The sequence below is a fragment of the Triturus cristatus genome, chromosome 1_2 (assembly GCF_964204655.1).
Source record: "Triturus cristatus chromosome 1_2, aTriCri1.1, whole genome shotgun sequence".
Classification (NCBI taxonomy): Eukaryota; Metazoa; Chordata; class Amphibia; order Caudata; family Salamandridae; genus Triturus; species Triturus cristatus.
Genome location: NC_140580.1, coordinates 638,635,981 through 638,648,694, shown reverse-complemented (window position 1 = coordinate 638,648,694; position 12,714 = coordinate 638,635,981). Strand labels below are relative to the sequence as shown.

Sequence of the window (12,714 nt, the reverse complement as noted above, 5' to 3'; positions counted from 1 at the left end):
ACATGCACCTCCACATTCTCCTCTCTACGCCTCCAAGAGAATTTTCCTTTCTCATTGACTCCACCTTCTAGGAACACTGGCTCAGCCACATGCCCATCCTCATCACTGCCAACAGTCCTGGATAGCCTCTGCTAGTTGGGAAACAAGGACTTGTGCGTGCACACACCTTCCCAAAATGGTAAAACAACATGCAGTTCTGGACTACTCACTATCTATCAAAAGTGCTCTATGCTTTGTGTTCATCTACTTCCCCTCACCAAATGCACTTGCTTTAGAGCACCCTTCACCACTCTTCACACACAGCTTTGAAATATTTTAGGACCAATTAGTCTCTCCTATCACTACCACTGAACCCTTTACAGATTATACCTGATCAGCTGAACCTATGTCCATTGGCCAACTGACCAATCTATCCTGGATTTCTCCAGCTCCCAGAACTCACACATTATTACAATATTATCTGCACAACATACACTTGACCCTCAAACTCATCTAATTCAACCGGTATCTGCTTTCTCACTATATCTAACCTGCCATCTAATGGCTCCTCAGTCTGCCATCAATTATTCCACCCTCCTTTCCTTCTTCTTCTTTAGACAGCTCTAGAGAGGATGCTTTTAGTATCTAATAGCACACTGGGTGAGTGTCCCAGTTCAAGAGAACCCTGCATGCAGATTATGCATGGATAGGTTGGAGATGGCATACAGTGAGTAAATTAAAGGTCCATCAAATTCATAGCTGGCAAGGACAGGGGATCCATGAAAATGACCATAATCAAAACTGGTACTATTTAAGGATACTCTAGCACTATTTAGAGTTGCAGCAACATTGCCAAATATTGGGTAATGTGCTGTTATTATATTAAGAGGGCACTAATGTCGGTAGCACTTTAAAAAAAGGCTGATAGGACATCAGGCACATCTTGGCAAATAGGCCCTCTGAAATCTCTATTGATAATAAACCATATAGAAGACTTTCAACTATATAGGCCATACACATATGCAGCAATACATAGGAAAACAAATATTCAGATATGAAAAAATACCAAAGTTCCTTATTGCAGTTCGGTTTTCTGCATGTTCATTAAGAAATAAATATTCGGTTTTGCAATAAAAAAGATGACTTACTGTCATACCAAAATTATTCTTTTAAGTCAGTATTGTAGGTGTACCCTTGCAAGAGTTATACAAATAAATAGAACATCTTCAGGGTAAAACAGAAAGTTAGCAATCTAGGTCAACAATGTTTATTTACTTGGGTCCCTAGAAGTTGTAAAAAGACAATTGAATGGTGAATGCATAGTAAACATGTAGAACACAATTACATTGCCATTCAACATTTATTTTAATTTTATATTTGTACGCATGGATATCTTGACAGAATCAAGGGTTTGGAAAACGAAGTTCCTTAGGTAATTTTCACGCTATGTACCACTCGCTTCTTCTCTGCTTTAATGGTTCATGCAAAAGTCTTAAATATATTTAATACATAGTCTAGATTAAGACAGTATTTGGAAGCCATTAAAAAGGATATTAAAATAGCCCCTAATGCACCTACATTTGAATTCACCCTCCTATGAACCTGTCCTACGACACTGGTGACATTGGTGGGACACCTAAATATTCTCGACTGATGCCGTAAAGCATGTTCTACGGCGGTTCTTAAATTCCAGTCAAGCTCTAATTGATCACAAACAATTGCTGTTGTTCATCCACTTCTCACCAATGCTCGATGGCCTTCCCTTTCCCATCCAAAGGATGCCATCTCCACATAATGAGTCTTTGAAAAGTGCATCAATTAGTTACACTCCATCATTTTGCTCTCCTGTTCATCACATTCTCTGCTCGTAGATTGCCTGACTTGCCTGCTACAACTCTGTGTGTTCAAACTTGCCATATCCAATCCTACAGGTTAACTCTTTTACGCTTTAATTGTGGGATTTCCGCACTGAGCTGCTTTTCTGCAATCAGGAACAATAACCTCAAAGACTACTTTAGCATTTTCCATTTTTTTATTCTGGTACAATTTGTGTATTACTATTCATAGAGCATTTTTTTAATATCCAATGTCAGCACCTCAACAGACAGTGTGACGTCCATAAGATGTCACACTTACCTCTGCCTCTCCAAGAAGGAGGTGAAAGATCAACCCATATGCCCAGATCTTTATAACTGCAAGGAGACTCAACCCAAAGTGCTGCAAATGGGTCCTCAATTTAATATCAATCCGAATGCTGATTTTGAATTTACTTGAGAACCATTAAAGCTCATCATTTTATGGCTCACCCTAATTTCATTTCATACTAACACCATGCTTTTCCATATTCTGCCTCTTAATACTAAAGATGGTATGCAAACATCAGTCCCAGAATTAAGGGGCTTTGTTCTTATTTGATGGTGGTGATATCTCTCTCTCTCACACACACACACACACACACTTTTTATCCTTCTAGCCGAAGCACAAATGTTTCAACTTCAAATTCATTATTCTTTCCCCGTGTCCTCATAGAATATGATATACATTTCACATACCTTGTTTGTCTACCAAGTCACAGACTGAGTTACCCCATTAAAAGTGTCATGAAAGTCTCTGTCTTACCAGGGACTTTGGGGTCCACCTCTAACACAATGGGAATTCTGAGACAACTGCTTGGGCAGGTGGTTGTAGTGAAGCTGATTAACATGTTACTCGGGTCGTGCTTCCCTGGTGAGCTAACCATTGGACCAGAAACTGGATCCTCTTATGCTAACTTTTTCCATGTTAGCAGCCTTCCAACCGGAACAAAGGTACCATACATGTAAATGGGATCACATCTTGATCCTCTGATGGACCTAGCAACAGGCAGCCTTACAACAGTATTTCAATATTTCAAGAAACTCTGTGCGAAGTGCCACAAAACAACTGCTGTCAAGCAGTCATTACCATCCATCTGTGGTTGCCCCATGATTATTGGTGGCAATACTGGTAGACATCTGTCAGAGGCTGATATTTTCTACTTCATTGGTTGTAATGGGAAAGATGAATTAATGTTCCTGAGATACGATCGCCATCTTTAACACTCAGAATTCACAAAGTTTAGGGACTACAGAGTCCTTGTTGCAATGTAATGTTGGTATGGGAAGTTGCATGGGCCATGCAAAATTCCATTGGAATTGGACGAACCTTACAAAATACTGTTGCAATGTAATGAATGTATGAGAAGTTCAGGGTGAAGACTGATTTGCATATAGCAATTCCAAGTTGTGATTCTAACAACTCCAGCCAGATTTCAGAATCCAAGAACCTTGTCATGAGGTGGGCCATCTACCCAGCGCAGATTACAGTTTCACCACACATGCCATGAATCAAAAGCACTGTTCTTAGAATGCTTAACTGATATCTATCCATACTTCCCCATTCTCACTTTCTTCAGGTATTTATTGATAGAAAATACAGGGGGTGGTAGGGTTATTGAGGTTTCTCATAAGAGATACATCTACAGTTTTACCAAACTCATAATAATGCACACAGACTTCTCTGGGGGTGGCACTAAATTATATGCCTCAAACTGTTACTGTTCCTCTGGCCCAGGTATCTTCTCCAGGACTACGGTCCTTGGTGGCACACCAGAGATTTCTGCCATCCATGCAAAGTTCACTGGCTCAGCTTGCACACAGCCCTGAGATAACCATTTGTATTACCTTTAGCATCCGAGTATCACATACTACTCAATAAATGATCAGATTATTTATAAGAGACCATGACAGACAAAAGAACTTTTAATAATTTAATATTTTTCTTTAGTCTTATCCAAATGGCATTATTCTGTATACATAATTTTACATTATGGAATGCGAAGGCTTGCAGTGCAATCAGAATCAATTTTCATTTCGATGTTACTTAATCACAAGGAGAGGAAGGTAGACGGATAAAAAGGGAGCTGGTGCTTATATTCTCAGGTCAGCACTTCCTGCCACCTTTTACTGACTGCTGGTCCTGGCAAACAGGAGCACATGGGGCTGTTGAAGAAGAAAGTGAACATTAATGAGTGATTTTTATGACATATCATGTGCATATATTTGGTTTCAGAGCAACAAATAGAAGAAAAAGATTTTCTGACACATCTACATGAGTAGGGAGAGGGTATTTTTCTCTTTAAAGGAAGAAGATAAATGGACAATATCTGACTAAGGTGTTCCACAGAACATTATAATTTGAACACTCAGGATCATGGACCTGTGTTGCATTAGATGGCCCCTAACCCCAGCCTCATCCACGAAATGCTGTACAAAAATGGTGCTCCCTTCACATCTTGTGCATCATCTTTCAACATGGATTGCCAGACCACCAAGCTGACACCTTGAGGTGTCAAATTGTAATGTTTAGTGTGCTATAGGGTTACCATAGTCAGACAAGTTAAACATGGCATCCCCATCTAATCATGTGTGCACTATTGTGGACATTGAATATTAGATAGCTACTTCTGCATTTTTCATGAGGCTCTATTTATCATTGAGGAAGTACTGACGATATTACCTACAGCTGCTCCTCTTCTAAGTTACATTGTACGATTAAAAGGTGGTGAACACAAAAAGGATATTTGAGAGGTGTGGTTATTTTGGGTCAAAACTCTCAAATCAGTCATGTTGCTTATCTTCAGAAAATCAACCCAGCTCGCAGACCAACCTTGTGTAGCACATCACAACAGCAGCATCTGATGAAGTCTCAAAAGTACCAGCACCCTGCAAAAGGTGAGCTGGCCGAGAGGTTTCAATGGCATTAGAAAACCTTCTATAATTTTTCTGCCAACCAAAGACTCCTTCTCCCTACTGGAGCTTTTAATCCTTATAGTGTCTGGTTACCCTCTCTGGCTCACATGCAATAAACTTTGAATCTGTTTTACTGGATGCAGTCTCTTGGTTCAAACCACTGGCCTCGTTCATCTAGGCTGACCAAGTGTACTCACTGGTCAGCTTAGTTTGACCTGCATACCCTGTAAGCATTGGACTCAGACTCACAAATCTTTCATACAAAGCAGAGCAGTATCTAAATTTGCTATGCTGCATTGTAAAAGAGGGAAAACACAGGGCAGTGCCATATCTATAAAGATCAGTCTGCTGCTTATGTCCTCCCCTGTGCTGGGATCAAATGAGGCTGCCTTGATTGATGCACAGCCTTGCACAGGTGCAACGGTGAGTGTGCACTTTCCAGCAAAGGATATGTTCTGCATAAAAACATTTCCTGTGCAAATTCATATGCATAGACAAATGCAGACAGTCCCCACACATTGGGTTATGGTGTGCACAGCAGGACAAATGCAATGCGCCTTTTTTGATCAATGAACACATTTCTCCTTATTTGCACTTGCTTGAAGTAGGTGTTAGTTTTTGACACAATGCCCAGTCTGGTTATTTTAGTGGGCTGGCCTTTTCATCAAAACTTATGAGTACTTGCACTATCAGACCCCATAACACCTGCTTGACACAAAACCACGCAAGTTAGTTTTTGCCCAGTAAAAAGTGCACCTTTCCAGAGCAAACCACCTTTTCTAAGGGATAGAAGGCTGTAGTCACATCTTTGCGTCATGCCAGCACCTGCCTTAACTTTAAGTCTTAATAAACCTGAGGCTTGATGTCCTTGGCTGACCTTTGTCAAGGGCAAGACGCCATGCTCTGAAGCTGTCAAGGGTAGTCCATTATAATAATGGAAAGAGCCAGACAGGATCAGTCACTGTAGTCCATTCTGGACGACAGAATTATGACACCTACCTCTGCTCTTTTAGGGAAGACCAAGAGCTAAAAGATCCTACTATGAAATTCTGCCTACGCTCATTGCCGTTCCGAATTGGGGAGTGAGGTCGAGAATCATTCCATAGAAATTCTTAATTCCGAAGCTGGACCTATGTGTTGTGAAAAAGGTGCATACTCTGAAGGTATAACTTGGTGCTGGCACAAGCCTGCATAACCAGCCATCAGTCGATTCACGGGAAGATCTCAATGCACTCCTGGACTAACGTGTCACACACAAAATGATTGCACCTTTCCAACTATAGCTGTCCCTTTGCGGTTGTATGACATAACCACACATGCCTAATTGGCTCATGGATTAACTACGTGGTCTTTACAACGACTGCGTCTTTACCACACCTGCCTTTACAACTAATTTTATTGTAAGGCATTTTTGGTAAAGGTACATGCGTGGCAAAGATCCCACCCCAGCCCGCCTGCCTGAGCCCTAAAATCCAGCCCTCCTGTGTTCCAATCTACCCGTCCCAGCCCTAATAACTACCCCAACCTCCTACTCTGATCTCTAACACCTGGCCCTAGCCCCAAAAAAAGCCACTCCGACCCCAGCCCCCCCCACTGTGAACCCTAAAAATTGGCCCCAGACCTAAAAAACAGCCCTTACCCTCCGCCCTGAGCCTTAAAACTCGACCCCTGGCTTAATATGTATCCCGACCCCAGCCCCCCGCTCTGAGCCCTAAAACTGGGCACCACCCTTTAAACCTACCCAAGCCACAGCCCAACTTACCACGCCTCATCCCGGTCCTTCCTGAAGTGATCCTTCAGGTTCCTCTCCCCACCCTCTCAGACAGCTAGAACGTTCACTGCCTTATTATGCATGGTTAAGACATATGCGTGGTTAAGGTAAGGGTTGTCCAGCTTGCTGGGAAACAGCCTGGGTGCTAATGTCTGCGTTGTAAAGGCTGTTCCCCTCCCCTTACTGCAAGGGTGTGAACCACCAGTACTTAGCTTTTATTTCTTGCTGGAAGACCGACCAATCTACTTACGACTACAGTGCTCCAGATCTACAGTCCTGTCCCTAAAACTACAGATCCTACTTTAGTCGCACTTGACAGTGTTTATCTTACAACCTGAAACTTAAGCATGACTTTGGGATTGGTTTTACCACAATCTTATGCTTTTGGAAACTGAGAAGAGATCTTTATACATAACAGAACCACCAATAAAAAATAACTAACATTATGAAGGCAGATACATGTTGCTAAAAAACGATGTTTTGAATTCAATATAGGCATTACGTCCATAATTGTGAATGGTCGGTGTTGGGGTCATCTTCATGTAATGAAACTTACCTGGCTCACACTGGGGCTCACACTGGGGCTTACACTGGGGCTCACATTGAGGGACTGGGTCCTGGCACAGCACCACTGGGGCACATGCTGAAAAGGAAGACAAGGGTGCATATTACAACTCATATATAACATATGGTAGAGTGCACATCTGATCTACATTGCCAAACCTAGCAGTCTTACATTAGACAAAGGCTTCTGAGTCACACAGGGGCCTGCTTTACAAGCCCATTCACACCCTTGCTCGGTTGTCTACACCAAGATATAAGTCCATAATATCTACCTACAAAAATATCGCATCTGCTATATCACAAAGTATATAGTTACTATTTTGATCTCTTTATCAACTAACTTTCGATGTAATGGTTAAATCAATGTAGTGGATCTGATATTGCTGTCATGTGATATAAAGCATGTGCTATAGAGATAGTATACCCTCTACGGCACACACTGAATAAAGACTATCAGTGGTTAGGAAAACAGTTGACTAAAGATCACCAAGTGAACAAAAGTCATTTTATTCAATATAAGGAGCTAATAGAAGGGGTTATTTTTCAAAGTATTAATAAATCTGACAGGAGTTTAACCAGAGCCTGCAGAGTGATTTACATAGCTTTTTTCAGGCATAAGTTTGCCACTTGCATGTATGTATGTCTGACTCCTGCCTGAATAGAAAAAGAGGTGCAGAAAATATCGAAAGATTTGAATGCAGGAGTGACTTTGGTAGAAATGAAAAGCAAAAAAGTTAATAAAAGAATGCAATTGCCCGTTCTAAAATGGTCAAACAAACGTATGGACACAGAGAGCCCGAATCAAAAAAGTAATCTTAGACAAAATCCTAACTTTACGACTTTCAGTATTCACAGAAGGCATTTTGGAGTCCTAAATTTAGGATTTTGTCTCCACTCAACTCAAACTTAAGTTTAACTGTGACAAACTCCTAGTCGTAAAGTTAGGCTTTTGTCTCAGATTACTTTTGTGAATTGGGCCCTTAATTATTGATGAAAACAGGCATTTTACAGCTGGGACTGCCAGCTTCACGCACTTATGCACATACGTGCACAGTTTACACCTGCACTGGCATCAGATGTTTATGAATCCCCCAAATGCCATTCCACTGCATGCTTAATTCTTACCATTACTTTTCAACACTGACACATTAGTATTTACATATTTTATGTTAGGGTGTGACTGGGACATAGAACCAGTAAGAACAGAGGGGCATATCATCAAGGACCGGCGATAATTATCACTAAGCGCACTTAGCGCTAGGGTAATTATCGCCGGGTAACGTGGAATTTTATCGCTGAGATAGCGTGCTATTAGCAACGCTTATCTCAAAAGCGCTAAAATTCCAAGCGCTAACTGCCAAATGTGAGATTATCGCTGGAAATCCAGCGATAATCTCACAATGTTTGGCAATAGCTTGATGATAGGGCAAGGCATACTTAGCCATGATATCCACCTTACATAGGATATCATGGCCAAGTCAGTCTTGAAGCAGGCGTAAGGAAAGTAGCGATAACAGGGGTTATCGCTACTTTGCTTGTCGCTCTGCAGGTTAGCGTGCCCATTGATAATTGGAGAAATGTCGCTTAGCGACATTTCTCCAGTTATGTCAGGGCAGGAACGCCCACTTTGCATCTCATTAGAGATGCAAAGCTGGGCGTTCAGAAAATAGGCGCTAATGCAAGGATTCACGCGATAGCGTGACCTTGCTGATTAAGTGAGAAAATTAACGCCGCTTTTGGTCCGAAAAAGGACGCAAAAGCGGCAATAATTTTTTATCGCCTCCTTGATCATATGCCTCAGAGTTTCTGATGTCATCAGCTTGGCTGTGGAACAGGTTCCAACCGGAAGCGCTACTGCTGAAAGAGTCAATGTTTTAGAGGCCCGGAAGGTCTCCTGATAATTTGATCTCATGGCTCCTGTAGGAGGAAGCATCATGACCTCTATGTAAGGGATGGCAACATTTGAAGGAAAAAAAATATAAATCGGTCAAGATAACTTTCCCTACAATTCACTTTAGTAAAACATGTAATAAAGTTATTGCTGGTTTTGATGGCAGATGGTGGCTGGGCCACACAAAGTAGGACAATATAGGATGTTTTTACTGAAAATAAAGATTCATTACGAAGCAGTTGCTGGCCTCATTCTTCCAGGACCAGATCTTAATTTTGTAAAGTCCAGTTTATCTTTCACCCATGATGCAGGAACATATTTCAGAATTAAAAATTGGCAAAATCATTTTGATCTATAGGATGTGATCTTGAAGCACAGTAATGGTACCAAACTGGGAAATCTGAAAAATTGGTAAAACGTCAATCACTTGTTAGGTGAACCGGTGATATTATGGACTTCATTCCAGTCTTAAATGACTCAAAGAGGCAGCGTGGTTTCAGAAATTCTCCTGATTTCCATATTGCTCAATCTGCTTTGGCAGGTGGCCAGTAAGCCTACAACCCTAATGTTTTATAGTGACACAAAAAGGCGTGCCCCGTAGTATCCCATTGACCATGGATTTGTTCACAAATCCTTGGCTTTGCCTGCTTTACAACTAGTACTCCCGAGGCTGCCTATTAGATCATCCAATAACCTTGTGTTTAATTTGGACACAGTTTTAAAAATATCAACCACAGACTTCACTAGCCTTACTGAACACACCAGAGTCTCCTCTGTTTGACTGTCAAGCGCCTTAATGCTAATTTTGATCCATGTAGAGTAACCTTGTGTTTATCGTAATTAAATAAATAAGCATGCTGTCTACAGATCTTTGTCTTTTATTGGCATTTAAGTATCGTAAAGCATCAAAAAAAAGTTGATTGATAACTGAGAGTACAGTTAATTCCTCTAGCTTCCTGCACTTTTTGCCAAATGTAATTTTGGTGGGACAAATTGAGATTATAATAGTGACACACACTGCAAAAAGTACAACAGAAGGAAGTAAACATACGTTTTATTGAATTTAGCATGATGATTGGGGAGCTGGAAACCCCAACACTTTGACACAAAGTCAAAAAAGAGCCAAAGTAGAGGGATTGCCATGTAATCATAAATCCAAGAGAGAGTTGTATGGTGAGACCGAAGCGAGGACATTGGCATTGCTTTTTATTGATGCATATTGTTGGATTTTGAATTTACGTATGATATGGTCTTTGATTTCTTGCTTCACGCATTGATAATAAATAACCAGAAAAAAATAGATGTTTTTAATGGTCTGCCAAAGGAGTTCATGTTCTCGGGCTTAGGTCATACATCCATTTCTCTTTCAGCATTAGCCTAACTGGAAACTTTTCAAAGTATGAATGACATGGGTTGTGTGCAGCCAGTTACAATTCCACCTGAGTTGAATTTTGAAATACCTAAAACATTGCCCTCATACTTAATCAATCCCCTGTAACTTTTCTATCCTCTGATTTTTAAACGTTAGTTGTGCATTGAAATAATTTTGAGTGATTAGTTGAAAGAACGTTTTGCAAGCACTCAAGAGTGGTGATAGCATGATAAAATGATATTAAAATTATAGCATGATCCTAGTAAAGCTACTAAACAGAAATTTTAAAAAATGACTGTAAAAAATACAACAAGCCACATCAAGTCTGCAAGTTCTGCACCGATTTCACCTAAGGCTTTGCAGTTGTTACAGTGAAAATATGTCGACCTTTTCATTTGTTTGTAAATTGTATGGTACAAGCAAATCCCATCTCCTGTTTCATTGCACATATTATCACTGTCAAGTGGATCACATAAGTGGGAAACAGCAAATTGATTTCATCGAAGAACATGTAGGATCACTAAATTTGGAAAGTTAGAAAGTTAGGTTGACCAGAAAGTGCTTGCCTGTAGCTATCTCATGTTCACATCTTCCTCCCATTTAATCTGCCCGTTTATATCATTTGTCTAAGTAAAAACGAATTACTTACGGTCTTGGCATTTCTCCACGACTTTAACATCTTGGCACTGTGTCTTCTGAGTTTCCCTGCATCCTCCCTTGGCAGACATGGTCGTCTCTTGCACCGGCGTCAAACTCAGCCAAAAGGGAAAATATTGGAAGAGTCACTCCGAGTTGTGTCCGGCCTAATCAAAGAGGAGACTTATATACACAGGCAAACTACCACTTCCGCCTGTTGAGCAACATTAGCAGCATATATTCACACCCATCATTTTTAGCATATCTCCAAAGGAAGATCATGTTTAATTGGTTTGTTTTTTTGCTTGAGGGCAGAGTGTTGGGTTTTCTAACCTCGCATGATATTTCACACTTTTGCAGCACAGTTCCTATTTTTTGAGGTGTGTCTTTAAAAGGTTTGCTGATAAATCATTACTGGCATATGTTAATCATTTTGATACATTCCATTGGGCAGAAGACTATTCAGAATTTGCATACCAAGCACACCAGGAGAGTGTTACTTATTTGACCTCTAATCTCACTACTCTTCCCTTACGTCCTCTTTGATAGTGAAATGCTACAAGTTCAACACACCTAGCACACTAACCTTTGAAGCCCGTAGAACGCATTGTTTAGTTATGGAAGCAGAACTGTAAATGACTTTCTCTTCAAATCAAGACCTTTTACACTTTATTTTCTTCTGTGACTTTTATGGTAACTTACAGAAAAAAAAATATTCTTCCATTCTTAAAGCAATGTAACTTTGCTCAAGTGAAACCAGCTCTGATATATTCGCAAATGCTGTCTTCCCCTCAGATTTGCTTCGTAGTTGCCAGTTTCTTGTCAGGTGCATTAAAATAAAGGAAAAAACTGCTCAAAGCTGAAGTGTGTTAGTTTTTGGATCTGTTGCCCCACCTCATCTATTAGTTTTTCAGCACTGAGTGGTTTTAGTAGTTTTATTGTATTTTATCAGTGCTTTTTATGTAAATGTACTGCACTATTTTGCACTTCACAGGTCGGTTTAAATCTCTTGTTTCGGCGTCTTCCGAGCCCTATACTTTCCATCTGACTGAAACAGTTTTATAAATGATCAATCTGTCCTTTTTAATATATTGTATTGATCAGTTTTTGTACTGTGAGTTTTATCTGCTTTTATGGCCTAGGTTGGCCAAATAAAGTTTCTTTGACTTGACTTGACTTGATTTGACTTGACTTTCTCACCTGTCAGTTGGCTGTGGTATTTCCTCTCATCTAAAATAATTTCTCCACTTAGCTATGTGGGAATATTTTCCTGTGAGTGCTTGGGAAGTAGTCCCTCTGACATTTCAGTTCTTTTACACTTTAATGCACTCTTCCTTATGGTTTCACAGTCCCAATAGGCTCCCAGTGTAGTGATTCTCAAACTATGAGGACAGACCAAAACCCTCTGCGTCACTGTGGCTCAGCCACTATGACAAAGGGATGTGAGCCCTAACCCATAAGACACTCTATCTTCCCCCTGTTCATCTTTGTTCACCAAGCTGGCCTAAGCCACCCTGTTCTGAGATGTCCTCCTCGACTCTACACCTGAAGATGGTCTCAAGTTCCTGGATGGAACACATTACAGGGCAATAAACAGAGCTTGAAAAGCATCATCTTCTATTAGAAGCATGCTTCCTGGCTATGTTGTTATTAGGGATCAGCAGTATGCGAAAGTAAGCTTTGCCAGCGTTTTCTCACCTCTGCACTAATCTGTTCATCACTGTCTAGTGCA

At 40.6% G+C, this 12,714-nt stretch overlaps 1 long non-coding RNA gene across 1 annotated transcript; it reads right to left on the bottom strand.

Moving 5' to 3' along the window:
* Positions 1-3,753: 3,753 nt before the first annotated feature.
* Positions 3,754-11,158, bottom strand: LOC146867753 (uncharacterized). Its single transcript, XR_014962169.1, has 3 exons — positions 10,996-11,158; positions 7,076-7,162; positions 3,754-3,998 (listed from the first exon to the last, which is right to left on the bottom strand). It is a non-coding gene; the product is annotated as an uncharacterized LOC146867753 (long non-coding RNA).
* Between the last annotated feature and the right edge of the window lie 1,556 nt (positions 11,159-12,714).